The sequence below is a fragment of the Oncorhynchus mykiss genome, chromosome 27 (assembly GCF_057628025.1).
Source record: "Oncorhynchus mykiss isolate SJ-2025 chromosome 27, ASM5762802v1, whole genome shotgun sequence".
Classification (NCBI taxonomy): domain Eukaryota; kingdom Metazoa; phylum Chordata; class Actinopteri; order Salmoniformes; family Salmonidae; genus Oncorhynchus; species Oncorhynchus mykiss.
This window is the reverse complement of record NC_143048.1, coordinates 40530001-40547098: the sequence shown is the minus strand read 5'-3', so window position 1 is coordinate 40547098 and position 17098 is coordinate 40530001. Positions and strand designations below refer to the sequence as shown.

The following is a 17098-nucleotide window of genomic DNA, read 5'->3' as shown; positions in this document are numbered from 1 at the left end:
TTCACTGTTAAGGTCTACTACACCTGTTGTATTCAGCATTTCACTGTAAGGTCTACTACACCTGTTGTATTCAGCATTTCACTGTAAGGTCTACTACACCTGTTGTATTCGGTGCACATGACAAATAAACTTTGATTTGATTTGATTCCTCAGAGGGAATGTTGGCTAGAGTCTCCTTAGTAAACTGGGCACCTGTGTGGGTACACAGAGACAACCTGTACTCTATGCTGTACAGCATAACAGGACTTACCTCGAGGGGTATGATTAGAGAGTCTCTCTGTCTTACACCTCTATCTTATCATCACAATGCCCCGGTGCTGCAGTTCCAGTGTAGTGACGTCCCAGATTATTGGAAGTAAACACAATGACTATTGCTACAATACTCCACAACCTGCATTCAGCACATCAGATGGTCAGAGACTCCAGTTACCCATGTTATAGACTGTTTTCTCTGCTACCGCACGGCAAGTGGTACCGGAGCGCCAAGTCTAGGACCAAAAGTCTCCTCAACAGCTTCTACCCCCAAGCCATAAGACTGCTGAACAATTAATAAAATCGCCACTGGGACAATTTACATTGACCCCCCCCCCATTTGTTTTGTACATTGCTGCTACTCGCTGTTTATTATCTATGCATGGTCACTTCATCCCTACCTACATGTACAAATTGCCTCAACTAACCTATACCCGCGCACACAGACTCGGTACCGGTACCCCCTGTATATAACATCGTTATTGTCATTCTTATTGTGTTACTTTTTATTATAACTTTTTATTTTAGTCTACTTGGTAAATAAGTCTTCTTGAACTGCACTGTTGGTTAAGGACTTGTAAGTAAGTTAGCATTTCACAGTAAAGTCTACACTTGTTGTATTCGGCGCATGACAAACAAAGATTGATTTGATTTGAACTACTAGTCAGGTGACAATAAGACAGAATGATGAACAGTCTAGGTTGTGCAGGCTTTCTATACAGAACAGCTATAACCCACATTTAACACAGACCAGCTATAACCCACTTTCAACACAGACCAGCTATAACCCACTTTCAATACAGACCAGCTATAATCCACATTTAACACAGACCAGCTATAACCCACTTTGAAGATAGACCAGCTATAACCCACTTTCAATACAGACCAGCTATAACCCACATTTAACACAGACCAGCTATAACCCACTTTCAATACAGACCAGTTATAACCCACATTTAACACAGACCAGCTATAACCCACTTTCAACACAGACCAGCTATAACCCACTTTCAATACAGACCAGCTATAACCCACATTTAACACAGACCAGCTATAACCCACTTTCAATACAGACCAGCTATAACCCACATTTAACACAGACCAGCTATAACCCACTTTCAATACTGACCAGCTATAACCCACATTAAACACAGACCAGCTATAACCCACTTTCAATACTGACCAGCTATAACCCACATTTAACACAGACCAGCTATAACCCACTTTCAATACAGACCAGCTATAACCCACTTTCAACACAGACCAGCTATAACCCACTTGTCTCCACAAACGTTGGCCAAAACAACATGAAATATGGTATTCTGTAACCGCGGTTACACTGTCAATCAAAGTCAGTTTAATCAGATGTTAAATCAGATAAATAAAAGTTAAATAAAAAATAAAAAATAAAATGTTTGGAAAATGGCCCATGTTTTAAGGGAGTGGTGTTCTTCGTAGAAGCCCCTGGAACAGGAAATGTCCTTTTCACGACATGCACTCGTCAAACAGGGTCGTATGCCTGCCATGACCATTAAGCTCCAAAGTTAATGGGAGAGAATGGTTAGAGGAGGGATATCACCTTGACAAATGTTCTTCTGGCAGGTATGTAACAGTGTCATTGAACAGGCCTATCTATACCAGTTGCTAGAGAGACTGAACGTCAACGCCTACCCACGCGCACTAATACAAACCAGGACAAAACGCCCCCACGTTTGTGTTTTTCCACAGAGTACGGCACCAGGTCACATCAAATCCATTTTATTGAAACACTGGAACATCCTCATAAGTGATCCAAATCTACCAGAGTTCATTTCCCCCTCCATTTGTTTCCTCCATGCGCGCAATCTAGCCGAATCTGTTATGCAAAGCGGCTACCCAAGAAGAGTGATACTTGGCTGCCAGGCAGTCCAATGGCAGTTACTAGTGTGGCCACTGTGTACATTGTGACAATACAAAAACCAATACTAAAATTCTTTATCATCTGAGAACAGGTCAAGAATACAAAACCCTAAGGGACTGGGGCACAGGGTAGCCTAGTGGTTAGAGCGCTGGACTAGTAACCGGAAGGTTTTGTTCTGCCCCTGAACAGGCAGTTAACCCACTGTTTCCAGGCCGTCATTGAAAATAAGAATTTGTTCTTAACTGACTTGCCTAGTTAAATAAAGGTAAAATAAATAAACATGTAGATATTTGTCTCTGTAGTGGGGAAAACTACCTGTGATTTGTATTTGTTAGGGATTCCCAGCAGCTACTCTTCCTGGGGTCCAAACACATTAAAGCACATACAAATGAAACAGTACATCACACAACATCATTACACCACTACATAGCTACAATACAACATGTTCAATACCACCACATAATATCACAATGCATGCGTCAGTACCTTTGTGTGTGTCTCTTCACACTCCTCGTTTTTCCATAAGGTGTATTTTTACCAGTTTAGTAACAAATCAGATTCTACTGCTTGCGTCAGTTACCTGATGTGGAATAGTGTTCTGTGTAGTCATGGCTCTATGTAGTACTGTGCGCCTCCCATAGTCTGTTCTGGACTTGGGGACTGTGAAGAGACCTCTTGTGGCATGTCTTGTGGGGTATGCATGGGTGTCTGAGCCATGTGCTAGTATTTTAAACAGACAGCTCCGTACATTCAGCTTGTCAACACCTCTTACAAAAACAAGTAGCGATGAAGTCAATCTCTCTTCCACTTTGAGCCATGAGAGATTGACATGCATGTCGTTAATGTTAGCTCTCCGTGTACTTTTAAGTGCCAGGCGTGCTGCCTTGTTCTGGGCCAGTAGTGTGGCACCTGACCACACTACTGAACAGTAGTCTAGGTGCAACAAAACTAGGGCCTGTAGGACCTGCCTTGTTGATAGTGTTGTTAAGAAGGCAGAGCAGCTCTTTATTATGGACAGACTTCTCCCCATCTTAGCTACTGTTGTATCAATATGTTTTGACCATGACAGTTTACAATCCAGGGTTACTCCAAGCAGTTCAGTCACCTCAACTTGCTCAATATACATATTATTCATTACAAGATCTAGTTGAGGTTCAGGGTGAATGATTTGCCCCAAATACAATGCTTAACTAACTTATTCCAAAACTAACTGCAGCTCTTTGTTAAAACCTCTGCCCCTTTTTATGTTTTAGCCTGAAATGACCCAAATCTAACTGCCTGTAGCTCAGGCCCTGAAGCAAGGATGTGCCTATTCTTGGTACCATTTGAAAGGACACACTTTGAAGTTTGTGAAATGTGAAAGGAATGTAGGAGGATATAACACAATAGATCTGGTCAAAGATAATACAAAGAAAAAAAACATACCTTCTTTTTTTTTTGTACCATCATCTGTGAAATGCAAGAGAAAGGCCATAATGTATTTTTATTATTTTTTTTACATTTTTATTTCACCTTTATTTAACCAGGTAGGCAAGTTGAGAACAAGTTCTCATTTACAATTGCGACCTGGCCAAGATAAAGCAAAGCAGTTCGACACATACAACGACACAGAGTTACACATGGAGTAAAACAAACATACAGTCAATAATACAGTATAAACAAGTCTATATACGATGTGAGCAAATGAGGTGAGATAAGGGAGGTAAAGGCAAAAAGGCCATGGTGGCAAAGTAGATACAATATAGCAAGTAAAACACTGGAATGGTAGATTTGCAATGGGAGAATGTGCAAAGTAGAAATAAAAATAATGGGGGTGCAAAGGAGCAAAATAAATAAATAAATAAAATACAGTAGGGAAAGAGGTAGTTGTTTGGGCTAAATTATAGATGGGCTATGTACAGGTGCAGTAATCTGTGAGCTGCTCTGACAGTTGGTGCTTAAAGCTAGTGAGGGAGATAAGTGTTTCCAGTTTCAGAGATTTTTGTAGTTCGTTCCAGTCATTGGCAGCAGAGAACTGGAAGGAGAGGCGGCCAAAGAGAGAATTGGTTTTGGGGTGACTAGAGAGATATACCTGCTGGAGCGTGTGCTACAGGTGGGAGATGCAATGGTGACCAGCGAGCTGAGATAAGGGGGGACTTTACCTAGCAGGGTCTTGTAGATGACATGGAGCCAGTGGGTTTGGCGACGAGTATGAAGCGAGGGCCAGCCAACGAGAGCGTACAGGTCGCAATGGTGGGTAGTATATGGGGCTTTGGTGACAAAACGGATTGCACTGTGATAGACTGCATCCAATTTGTTGAGTAGGGTATTGGAGGCTATTTTGTAAATGACATCGCCAAAGTCGAGGATTGGTAGGATGGTCAGTTTTACAAGGGTATGTTTGGCAGCATGAGAGAAGGATGCTTTGTTGCGAAATAGGAAGCCAATTCTAGATTTAACTTTGGATTGGAGATGTTTGATATGGGTCTGGAAGGAGAGTTTACAGTCTAACCAGACACCTAAGTATTTGTAGTTGTCCACGTATTCTAAGTCGGAGCCGTCCAGAGTAGTAATGTTGGACAGGCGGGTAGGTACAGGTAGCGATCGGTTGAAGAGCATGCATTTATTTTTGCTTGTATTTAAGAGCAATTGGAGGCCACGGAAGGAGAGTTGTATGGCATTGAAGCTTGCCTGGAGGGTTATTAACACAGTATCCAAAGAAGGGCCAAAAGTATACAGAATGGTGTCGTCTGCATAGAGGTGGATCAGAGACTCACCAGCAGCAAGAGCGACCTCATTGATGTATACAGAGAAGAGAGTCGGTCCAAGAATTGAACCCTGTGGCACCCCCATAGAGACTGCCAGAGGTCCGGACAGCAGACCCTCCGATTTGACACACTGAACTCTATCAGAGAAGTAGTTGGTGAACCAGGCGAGGCAATCATTTGAGAAACCAAGGCTGTCGAGTCTGCCGATGAGGATGTGGTGATTGACAGAGTCGAAAGCCTTGGCCAGATCAATGAATACGGCTGCACAGTAATGTTTCTTATCGATGGCGGTTAAGATGTCATTTAGGACCTTGAGCGTGGCTGAGGTGCACCCATGACCAGCTCTGAAACCAGATTGCATAGCAGAGAAGGTATGGTGAGATTCGAAATGGTCGGTAATCTGTTTGTTGACTTGGCTTTCGAAGACCTTAGAAAGGCATGGTAGGATAGATATAGGTCTGTAGCAGTTTGGGTCAAGAGTGTCACCCCCTTTGAAGAGGGGGATGACCGCAGCTGCTTTCCAATCTTTGGGAATCTCAGACGACATGTAAGAGAGGTTGAACAGGCTAGTAATAGGGGTGGCAACAATTTTGGCAGATAATTTTAGAAAGAAAGGGTCCAGATTGTCTAGCCCGGCTGATTTGTAGGGGTCCAGATTTTGCAGCTAATTCAGAACATCAGCTGAGCAGATTTGGGAGAAGGAGAAATGGGGAAGGCTTGGGTGAGTTGTTGTGGGGGGTGCAGTGCTGTTGACCGGGGTAGGAGTAGCCAGGTGGAAAGCATGGCCAGCCGTAGAAAAATGCTTATTGAAATTCTCAATTATGGTGGATTTATCAGTGGTGACAGTGTTTCCTATCTTCAGTGCAGTGGGCAGCTGGGAGGAGGGGTTCTTATTCTCCATGGACTTTACAGTGTCCCAGAACTTTTTTGAGTTAGTGTTGCAGGAAGCAAATTTCTGCTTGAAAAAGCTAGCCTTGGCTTTTCTAACTGCCTGTGTATAATGGTATTTAGCTTCCCTGAACAGCTGCATATCACGGGGGCTGTTCGATGCTAATGCAGAACGCCATAGGATGTTTTTTTGTTGGTTAAGGGCAGTCAGGTCTGGGGAGAACCAAGGGCTATATCTATTCCTGGTTCTAAATTTCTTGAATGGGGCATGTTTATTTAAGATGGTCAGGAAGGCATTTTTAAAAAATATCCAGGCATCCTCTACTGACGGGATGAGATCAATATCCTTCCAGGATACCCCGGCCAGGTCGATTAGAAAGGCCTGCTCGCTGAAGTGTTTCAGGGAGCGTTTTACAGTGATGAGTGGAGGTCGTTTGACCGCTGACCCATTACGGATGCAGGCAATGAGGCAGTGATCGCTGAGATCTTGGTTGAAAACAGCAGAGGTGTATTTAGAGGGCAAGTTGGTTAGGATGATATCTATGAGGGTGCCCGTGTTTAAGGCTTTGGGGAGGTACCTGGTAGGTTCATTGATCATTTGGTTTAGGGCATCAAGTTTAGATTGTAGGATGGCTGGGGTGTTAAGCATGTTCCAATTTAGGTCGCCTAGCAGCACAAGCTCTGAAGATAGATGGGGGGCAATCAGTTCACATATGGTGTCCAGAGCACAGCTGGGGGCAGAGGGTGGTCTATAGCAGGCGGCAAAGGTGAGAGACTTGTTTTTAGAGAGGTGGATTTTTAAAAGTAGAAGTTCAAATTTTTGGGGTACAGACCTGGATAGTAGGACAGAACTCTGCAGGCTATCTTTGCAGTAGATTGCAACACCGCCCCCTTTGGCAGTTCTATCTTGTCTGAAAATGTTGTAGTTTGGAATTAAAATGTCTGAATTTTTGGTGGTCTTCCTAAGCCAGGATTCAGACACAGCTAGAACATCCGGGTTGGCAGAGTGTGCTAAAGCAGTGAATAGAACAAACTTAGGGAGGAGGCTTCTAATGTTAACATGCATGAAACCAAGGCTATTACGGTTACAGAAGTCGTCAAAAGAGAGCGCCTGGGGAATAGGAGTGGAGCTAGATGACTGCAGGGCCTGGATTCACCTCTACATCGCCAGATGAACAGAGTAGTAGTAGAATAAGGGTGCGGCTAAAAGCAATAAGAATTGGTTGTTTAGAACGTCTGGAACAGAGAGTAAAAGGAGGTTTCTGGGGGCGATAAAATAACATCAAGGTATAATGTACAGACAAAGGTAAGGTAGGATGTGAATACAGTGGAGGTAAACCTAGGTATTGAGTGATGAAGAGAGAGATATTGTCTCTAGAAACATCATTGAAACCAAGAGATGTCATTGCATGTGTGGGTGGTGGAACTAATAGGTTGGATAAGGTATATTGAGCAGGACTAGAGGCTCTACAGTGAAATAAGCCAATAAACACTAACCAGAACAGCAATGGACAAGGCATATTGACATGAAGGAGAGGCATGTATTATTCCAGCCCAGGTGCAATATACATTTTGGCCACCAGGTGGCAGCAACGTTTTAGACCGATCCAATGAACCATTGCATTTCTGTTCAACATTTGGTATCAAGACTGCCCAAATAGGCCTAATTTGTTTATTACTAGCTTTTTATGTTCAAAATGGTGCACTCTCCTCAAACAACAGCATGGCATTCTTCCACTGTAATAGCTACTGTAAATTCAAAAGTGCAGTTAGATTAACAAGAATTTAAGCTTTCTGCCAATATCAGATATGTCTATGTCCTGGGAAATGTTATTGTTACTTACAACATCATGCTAATCGCACTAGCCTATGTTAACTCATCCTTCCCGTGGAAGGGACACCAATCCCGAAGAAGTTTTAAGTGTTGCAGTCATTTCAGTCGCTGCAGTAGCTGACGTGCACAGTGTTGAGTCATCCGCATACATAGACACACTGCTTTACCCAAAGCCAGTGGCATGTCGTTAGTAAAGATTGAAAAAAGTAAGTGGCAAAAAACAGCTACCCGGGAGAATTCCTGATTCCACCTGGATTTTGCTTGTGAGGCTTCCACTAAAGAACACCCTTTGTGTTCTGTTAGAAAAGTAATTCTTTATCCACAATATAGCAGGGGATGTAAAGCCATAACACATACGTTTTCCAGCAGGAGACTATGATCAAAAATGTCAAAAGCTGCACTGAAGTCTAACGAGCCTCCACACACGTTTAATCATCAATTTCTCTCAGCCAGTCATCAATCATTTCCGGGCCTTGTCTGGGCCTGGCTCCCCTGTTGGTGGGCTTGGCTCCCAAGTTGGTGGGCCTATGCCCTCCCAGGCCCAGCCATAGCTGCACCCCTGCCCAGTCATGTGAAGTCCACAGATTAGGCCTAATTAATTCATTTAAATTAATTTCCTTATATAAACTGTAACTAAGCAAAATCTTTTAAATTGTTGGATGTTGCGTGTACATTTTTGTTCAGTATAAAACAAAGAGAGGCATTCTGACAGTAATCCTTAGACACTGTGGATCCAAAGGGGCTAAATGATGGTTTTTCACTGTCCTCGTTTCTATAATGTTGTTGCCTTGTTTTTTGGGTCTCTGTGTCTCCAGATTCACAGAAACCCAAATATCACCTATGTATCTTTTGACATGGACTACTGATTAATGAGACACACTCTTTCTCATTATTTTGTGCTATAATTTACCATTGACCTTGAAACATATTATGATGTTGATACACTGTTGTGTCTCAATGAGCCACTAGCCTATAAATAGGAACTATGTGCAATGGTCAGGTCACTCTGAGGAAGACGTCAGCTTGACGGAAAAACGTCCGTCACCTGTCCACATCCTGTACAATGGATTAAAGTGAGCAATAAGAAAGCAATCTCTGCCTTTATTGTTGAGTTCTCCAACTCCTTTGTACCTTGAATTAGTCCTTTTGGAACTTTTTCTTGGTAAGCCGTTCTGTTGATATTTTTGTCATTGGTGTTGAGCACACCTACTTTCCATCTCTGCTGAAGCGTGAAGGTTCACCTGGACGCTCTTGTCTCAGTCACACACACACACACACACACACACACACACACACACACACACACACACACACACACACACACACACACACAGACACATAGTCACACACACAGGGAGAGAGAGGGAGAGAGTGGGTTGGGAGTTGGTCCAGGAGCTTGTCCTCTCCTCTCATCACTTTCCTCTCTGGGAGCTCAGAAACACTGAGGTAATCTGTTTACGTTGTGACACGATCTATACCTCCTGCTGCTAATCAAATCTCTACAGTCCCTTTGCAAAAATGTATCCCTATCTCTCTCCAACCCCAACTCTCTCTCTCTCTCTCTCTCTCTCTCTCTCCCCCTCTCTCTCCCTCTCTTTCTCTCTCCCCCTCTCTCTCTCTCTCTCTCCCTCTCTCTCTCTCTCTCTCTCTCTCTCCCTCTCTCTCTCTCCCTCTCTCTCTCTCTCCCCCACTCTCTCTCCCTCTCCCCCTCTCTCTCTCTCTCCCCCCTCTCTCTCCCTCTCCCCCTCTCTCGCTCTCTCTCTCTCTCTCTTCTTCCTCAATTTTCTTTATTCCTGCTCCTTCCCTGTCCCTCGCTTCTACCAGTCTGGATCATATTCATCATGATTTTATTATTTATCATATTCAGTATGACCCAGGACGGCTCTACTCTGTTTCTCATATTCAGGACGGCTCTACTCTGTTTATCATATTCAGTATGACCCAGGACAGCTCTACTCTGTTTATCTCCTAGTATGTCTGTGTGCCTCTGTGTTCTATATCTGCTGCAGTAAGGCATGTGGTGTGATGCGGTGAGTGTGAAACTCCTACTGACAGAGGAAAGAGAGAGAAACAGGTAGTGAATTTGGAGAAACAGCACAGAATAGCGGGTAGCAACATGACACCAAGTCTCACACACCCACTCACACACCTGCACGCACACAGACAGACAGACAGACAGACAGACAGACAGACAGACAGACAGACACACTCTGACACACACACACACACACACACACAGACACACACACACACACAATCTCACATTATCGCTCTATACCTCTCTCTCGATATCTCGTTTCATATCGTTCTATATATATATATCTCTATTTCTCTCTTATTCTCTCTCTCTCTCTCTCTCTCGCTCTCTCTCTCTCTCTCTCTCATTATCTCTCTCTATATCGCTCTCATTATCGCTCTCATTATCTCTCCATCCCTCTGTACCTCATCTTTCCTACTCCTTCGCATATTCCCTCACTCTCTTCCGCCGTCTCCTCCCTCCCACCTCTACCTACTAGTTCTCAATATACCACTTCCTGGTTGTTTGGTGTTGTGCTGGTTAGTCTTCCTCTGTCTGTCTGTCTGTCTGTCTGTCTGTCTGTCTGTCTGTCTGTCTGTCTGTCTGTCTGTCTGTCTGTCTGTCTGTCTCTGTCTGTCTGTCTGTCTGTCTGTCTGTCTGTCTGTCCCTGTCCCTGTCCCTGTCCCTGTCCCTGTCCCTGGCCCTGGCCCTGGCCCTGGCCCTGGCCCTGGCCCCATGTCCCATCCCGTCTCAAGTCCTCTGTCTCAGGCGGCTCAGAAGATCCTGGACATCTGTTTGGTGGACCAGACCAGCTGTTTGGTCTCTGACGTGGAGCAGGACATAGACACATGGGCTCTCAGCAGCCTGGCAGAGGAGTTCAGAGTGATGGCTTCAGGTACGCACAAACTCACACTCTTACTAACACTCACTCACTCACTCACTCACTCACTCACTCACTCACTCACTCACTCACTCACTCACTCACTCACCCACTCACTCACTCACTCACTCACTCACTCACTCACTCACTCACTCACTCACACAAACACACTGCCCATAGTTAGGATATTGTTACTCCGATCATGTCTCTCACAGACATATGCTTCAGAGTGAATTAGTTAAGTTAGTAGTTATTTTTTGATGATGATGATAATGATGATGATGATATTGTCTTTGTTGTGATGACAGAGTCTCTCACAGATTCAGATCTGTCCCAGGTGTCCCCCTCTCCGGGGGGCGGAGCTGGAAAAGAGTGGCATGTCAGGAGGCGGGGCTCCCTCCAGTGGGTATATATATCCGTCTCTATGGGAACCAGACACTCATTAGCTGCAGCTCGTTAGAGATGCTGCCTTGTTAGCATTCTGAATCATTAAAACAACAAACACACACACACACACACACACACACACACACACTGCCCCTCCCCCTGCCCCAGTCGTCATTTGTTTGTGTGTGCATGTGTGTGTGCCAGTGTCTAGTTGTGTTAATACAACCGATGGGTCTGATCCTGAATGCTGATTGGTTAAAACCGCATTCCAGTCTGTGTCTATTCCACAAGTTACCACAAGCTAAATCTATGATGTTAAAATGCCTATTTACTCTGTTCCATCTGACTGTGCAATCCACTGCCTCATCAGCCCAGCCAGGCAACTTATACACTTGATCTCCACTATAAAAAGCATCTAGACATTATCTCATATTTCTTTTGGCCTAACATTTAGTTTTCAACAGCGGAGATTTGTCTAAACCTTGCTGTCTGTCTCTCCGACATTTGCAACATTGTTTCATTATTCAAATTCGATCTCCTGCTGTCTCATAGTAATGAATGAGTCGGGACGAGACAGATAGGCAGTGTTTCTCAGCCAGTCGAAGTGAATCAGCTGGCATCATTTGTATGGATTTATCCAAAAAGGGTAAAATGTAACGCAGCTAATTTGCAGTCTTTCCAGCTTCAGTTTGAAATGATCGTGTTACTGTAGCTTTGTTATTCGCTAGCTCCTCTGAACAACAGTGTCCTGACGAGAGAGCACATTTTCTATGCCAGGCGAAATCGTTAGCTCATTAGCTCATTGTTATGGATGTATCCAAATAAATGTCACTAGAAAACAGCTTAAACAAATGCAAATGCAGCTACTTTGCTGTTATTCTGGCTGCACTGTTTGATATGACTAAGTTAGCTAGCAAGCTAGCAAGCTAGCAAGCAAGGGATAAGAACGTTGCCAGCCAGTTTGGCAATGAAACCTTTAGAACGAATGACTGGATACAGAACAAAAGAACTGAACGACTGGGTCGCGGCCATAGATACAGGTGGTATTTATTAGGATCCCCAGTAGCTGTTGCGAAAGCAGCAGCGACTCTTCCTGGAGTCCAACAGAAAAACATGAAACATGACATAATACGAGAACAGCTCAAGACAGAACTACAACAATAAAAAAAAGGCATAAATAGCCGACATATCAATACATACACACAAACTATCTAGGTCAAATAGGGGAGAGGTGTTGTGCAGCGAGGTGTTGCTTTATCTGTTTTTGTAAACCAGGTTTGCTGTTTATTTGACCTTGCAAACAATTTGGAATGTTCAATGTTTTCATGTTTCTTGTAAAATGAAGAAGTGATGCAGTCAGTCTCTCCTCAACTCTTAGTCAAGAGAAACTGACATGCATAGTATTTATATCAGCTCTCTGATTACAATGAAGAGCAAGACATGCTGCTCTGTTCTGGGCCAGCTAGATCTTTCCTTTACAACCATTAAATCTATATGTTTTGACCATGACAGTTTACAATATATGGTAACACCAAGTTATCACGTTTTTGGGAAGACCCAGATGCAGACAGTGTCGAAGTAACACATGTTCATTACTAGAACGGGGCAGTCAAAACGACAGGTCAAGGGCAGGCAGAGGTCAGTAATCCAGATCAGAGTCCATAAAGTACAGAACGGCAGGCAGGCTCAGGGTCAGGGTCAGGCAGAGGTCAGTAATCCAGATCAGAGTCCATAAAGTACAGAACGGCAGGCAGGCTCAGGGTCAGGGCAGACAGAGGTCAGTAATCCAGATCAGAGTCCATAAAGTACAGACCGGCAGGCAGGCTCAGGGTCAGGGCAGGCAGAGGTCAGTAATCCAGTGTGGTGTGCCAAGGTACAGAACGGCAGGCAGGCTCACTGCAGGAAGAATGGTCAAAACCGGGAAAACTAGAAAACAGGAACTAGAAACAGACAGGAGCATGGAGGAAAAACGCTGGTACTGTAGGATATAAATACACAGGGGATAATGGGGAAGATGGACGATACCTGAAGGGGAGTGGAGACAAGCACAAAGACAGGTGAAACAGATCAGGGTGTGACAAAAGTAATTTAGTCTCCTCACCTTGTTCAACAGCCACACCATTCATTACCAGATTCAGCTGAGTTCTAGAATTTAGGGAATTATTTGTATAAAATAAAATGCCTTTTGTTTTAGAGATGTTCAGGGCCAGTTTACTACTAGTCATCCGTTCCAAAACAGGCTGCAACTCTTTATTAAGGGTCTCAGTGACTTCATTAGCTGTGGTTTAATACCAGTGGCAGGTCATTAGTACAAATAGAAAAGAGTAAAGGGCCTAGAGAGCTGCCCTGCGGTACACTACATTTTACATGGTTGACATTAGAGAAGTTTCTATTAAATAAAAGCCCCTGACTTCAATCAGATATATAGCTCTGAATCCACGATATGGCAGAGGTTGAAAAGCCAAAACATTTTCTCAACCACAGGTTATGGTTCATAATATCAAACGCTGCACTGAAATCTAACAGTACAGCTCCCACAATCTTCTTATTATCAATTTCTTTCAACCAATCATCAGTCATTTGTGTCAGTGCTGTACGTGTTGAGTGCCCTTCTCAGCATGCTGAAAGTCTGTTGTTAATTCGTTTACAGAGAAATAACATTGTATTTGGTCAAACTGCTGTTAGAATTAGTAAAGGCTGCTTTACCACTCTTGGGTAGTGGAATTACTTTGGCTTCCCTCCAGGCCCGAGGACAAAGACTTTCCTCCTGGCTCAGATTAAAGGTATGACAGATAGGAGTGGCTATAGAGTCAGCTACCATCCTCAGTAGCTTTCCATCTAAGTTGTCAGTGACAGGAGGTTTGTCATTATTGATCTATAATAAGCTAAACAGGGTTTAGCATGTGTTCACCTCCCTCCCTCCCTCCCTCCCTCCCTCCCTCCCTGTCATCTCTATTTGTCGTTCCGCTGGCCACATTTAGTGTGTAATGAAAGGTCAGAAAGTCTTTAGCATCGGCATCAGGTTCAGCATGAGGCCTGAACGCAGAAACGCGCCCGTCCCTCTCCTCACCACAACTAGATATCTGTGTGTCTGTGGTGCACTATATGTGTGTGTGTGTATGGATACTTCTATGTTTTTAAATTGTTCCAGAAAGTGTGTCCACATAAGTAATATGTATGTGTGTATGTGTGTGTGTGTGTGTGTGTGTGTGTGTGTGTGTGTGTGTGTGTGTGTATATCTGTGAAAAGAGGCTGTAATCTGTGCACTAGGCTCTGGGCTGAGTGCTGTCGCTCACACAGAGACGTGTAATAACAGGATTAACACACACACACACACACACACACTTTCCTGTTCTTTCCGCTGGGCCCCAGGTATCCACCCTCTCATTCTCTCTCTTTTACTTCCCATTCTGTTTTCCATCTCTCTCTCTCTCTCTCTCTCTCTCTCTCTCTCTCGCGCTCTCTCCTCACCTCCCTCCCTCTCTCCCTCTCTCGCCCCCCCCCCCCCCTCTCTCTCATACAATATGTATCTGTGAGAGCTGCTGTACGGTACGTGAATGTGAATAATGCTGAAATATTACTTGTCCTATATTAATATATATTATGGATATTATGACTGCCGTACCATAACACCCCTCCCTCCCTCCCACACACACACACACACACACACACACACACACACACACACACACACACTTTAACACAGTGTGTATGTCACACAAAGGTATGTACAGTATGTGAACATGAAGGTGCTCAGAGATGTATATGTGAATATTGTGTAACTGGGACCCATATCATGTTTCATTCCTGGCCAGACGGCTCTGCACCAAGGCAGGCCACAGAGGCCGTTTCAACAGCTTCCAGGATATCCTCCTCAACCCATTGGTTCCCCTTTGATCTGTCGTTCACTCTGATTGGTGCCTTTGATGTTGCACTCTCTCCGATTGGTTAGCTTTGATGTTCCGCCCTCTCTGATCATTCTCTTTGATGTTGCAGGCTCGGAGTGCAGCGAGGGTCATTCAGACGAGGAGAAGGAGACTCTGAGAGACCAGCAGAGTGTCCTGTCACTTCCCTGAACCATCACACACTCAACATGGTAACACACACACACACACACACACACACACACACACACACACACACACACACACACACACACACACACACACAAACACACACACACTCTCAGCATGGTAACACACACACACACACACACACACACACACACACACACACACACACACACACACACACACACACTCTCAACATGGTAACACACACACACACACACACACACACACACACACACACACACACACACACTCTCAACACGGTAACACACACACAAACACTCTCATCATGATAACGCACACACACTCAGGACACACACATAATCTCAACATGGTAACACACGCATACACTCTCTCAACATGGTAACACACACACACTCTCAACATTCTAACACACACACACACACACTCAGGACACACACACTGAATCGACATGGTAACACAAACACACTCAGGACACACACATACTCTCAACATTGTAACACACACACACTCTCAACATGGTAACACACACACACTCAGGACACACACACACTCTCAACATGGTAACACACACACACATTCAGGACACACACACACTCTCAACATGGTAACACACACACACACTCAGGACACACACACTTCTCACATCACACTCTAAAAGACCTTTCTTGGGCCGGCATGCCATCCTTATAGGACTTGGGTCCTGAGTACAGCCTGGTCTGCTCACTGTAAAGGATTGGTTGAACCCTCACCATGTAGGTCTATAGTTCCTCTGGTATAGGATGGGTTGAACCCTCACCATGTAGGTCTATAGTTCCTCTGGTACAGGATTGGTTGAAACCTCACCATGTAGGTCTATAGTTCATCTGGTACAGGATTGGTTGAACCCTCACCATACTGGTCTATAGTTCCTATGGTATAGGATGGGTTGAAACCTCACCATACTGGTCTATAGTTCCTCTGGTTGGGTTGAACCCTCACCATACAGGTCTATAGTTCCTCTGGATGGGTTGAAACCTCACCATGCAGGTCTATAGTTCCTCTGGTTGGGTTGAACCCTCACCATACAGGTCTATAGTTCCTCTGGATGGGTTGAAACCTCACCATAATGGTCTATAGTTCCTCTGGTTGGGTTGAACCCTCACCATGCAGGTCTATAGTTCCTCTGGTTGGGTTGAACACTCACCATACAGGTCTATAGTTCCTCTGGTTGGGTTGAACCCTCACCAAACAGGTCTATAGTTCCTCTTGTTGGGTTGAACCCTCACCATACCGGTCTATAGTTCCTCTGGTTGGGTTGAACCCTCACCAAACAGGTCTATAGTTCCTCTTGTTGGGTTGAACTCTCACCATGCAGGTCTATAGTTCCCCTGGTTGGGTTGAACTCTCACCATGCAGGTCTATAGTTCCTCTGGTTGGGTTGAACCCTCACCATACAGGTCTATAGTTCCTCTGGTACAGGAGATGTTGAGTGCTGTTATACTATAGGTCATTGTAATATTATCTTGTTTAGAGTTGTATGTAATTAAAATGCTGCATGTTATGACATAGTTAATCTACGATGCTAATTTGAGGTTTTAATCATTTTGTTCAGTAAGGTTGAATATGGTGATGAGCATTGCTGTGGTTTTGTAATAGAAAGTAGAATGAAGATGAAATACATGACCAGGTGTATGTTTACATCTCTGGATGGCTGTCCTATGCCCACGTTTTACCTTCACACTAACCACATGACAGCAGTGGTTATTCTACTACAAAACGTGAAACAAGTCCCACACAAACCCGTTCTCCCAGCCAGCCAGCCCCCGTTCCCCTAGGCAGCCAGCCAGCCCCTGTTCCCCCAGCCAGCCAGCCCCTGTTCCCCCAGCCAGCCAGCCCCCGTTCCCCTAGGCAGCCAGCCAGCCCCCGTTCCCCTAGGCAGCCAGCCAGCCTCTGTTCCTCCTGCCAGCCAGCCAGCCCCTGTTCCCCCAGCCAGCCAGCCAGCCAGCCAGCCAGCCAGCCAGCCAGGCCAAACACTGCAGAGCATGTTCACCATATCAAAGCCCAGCCAGATGGAGAGTAATTGGGATCAGGGGGCCATCAGACAGGTGAAGAACAGGGTGAAGAGAGGAGAGAGGGAAGAATGTAAAGGAATGGGGGAG

The 17098-nt window shown here is 44.6% G+C and overlaps 1 pseudogene; it reads left to right on the top strand.

Moving 5' to 3' along the window:
- LOC149971311 (uncharacterized) overlaps positions 1-15139 on the top strand; it is a 42619-nt pseudogene extending 27480 nt beyond the window's left edge.
- The last annotated feature ends 1959 nt before the right edge of the window (positions 15140-17098 follow it).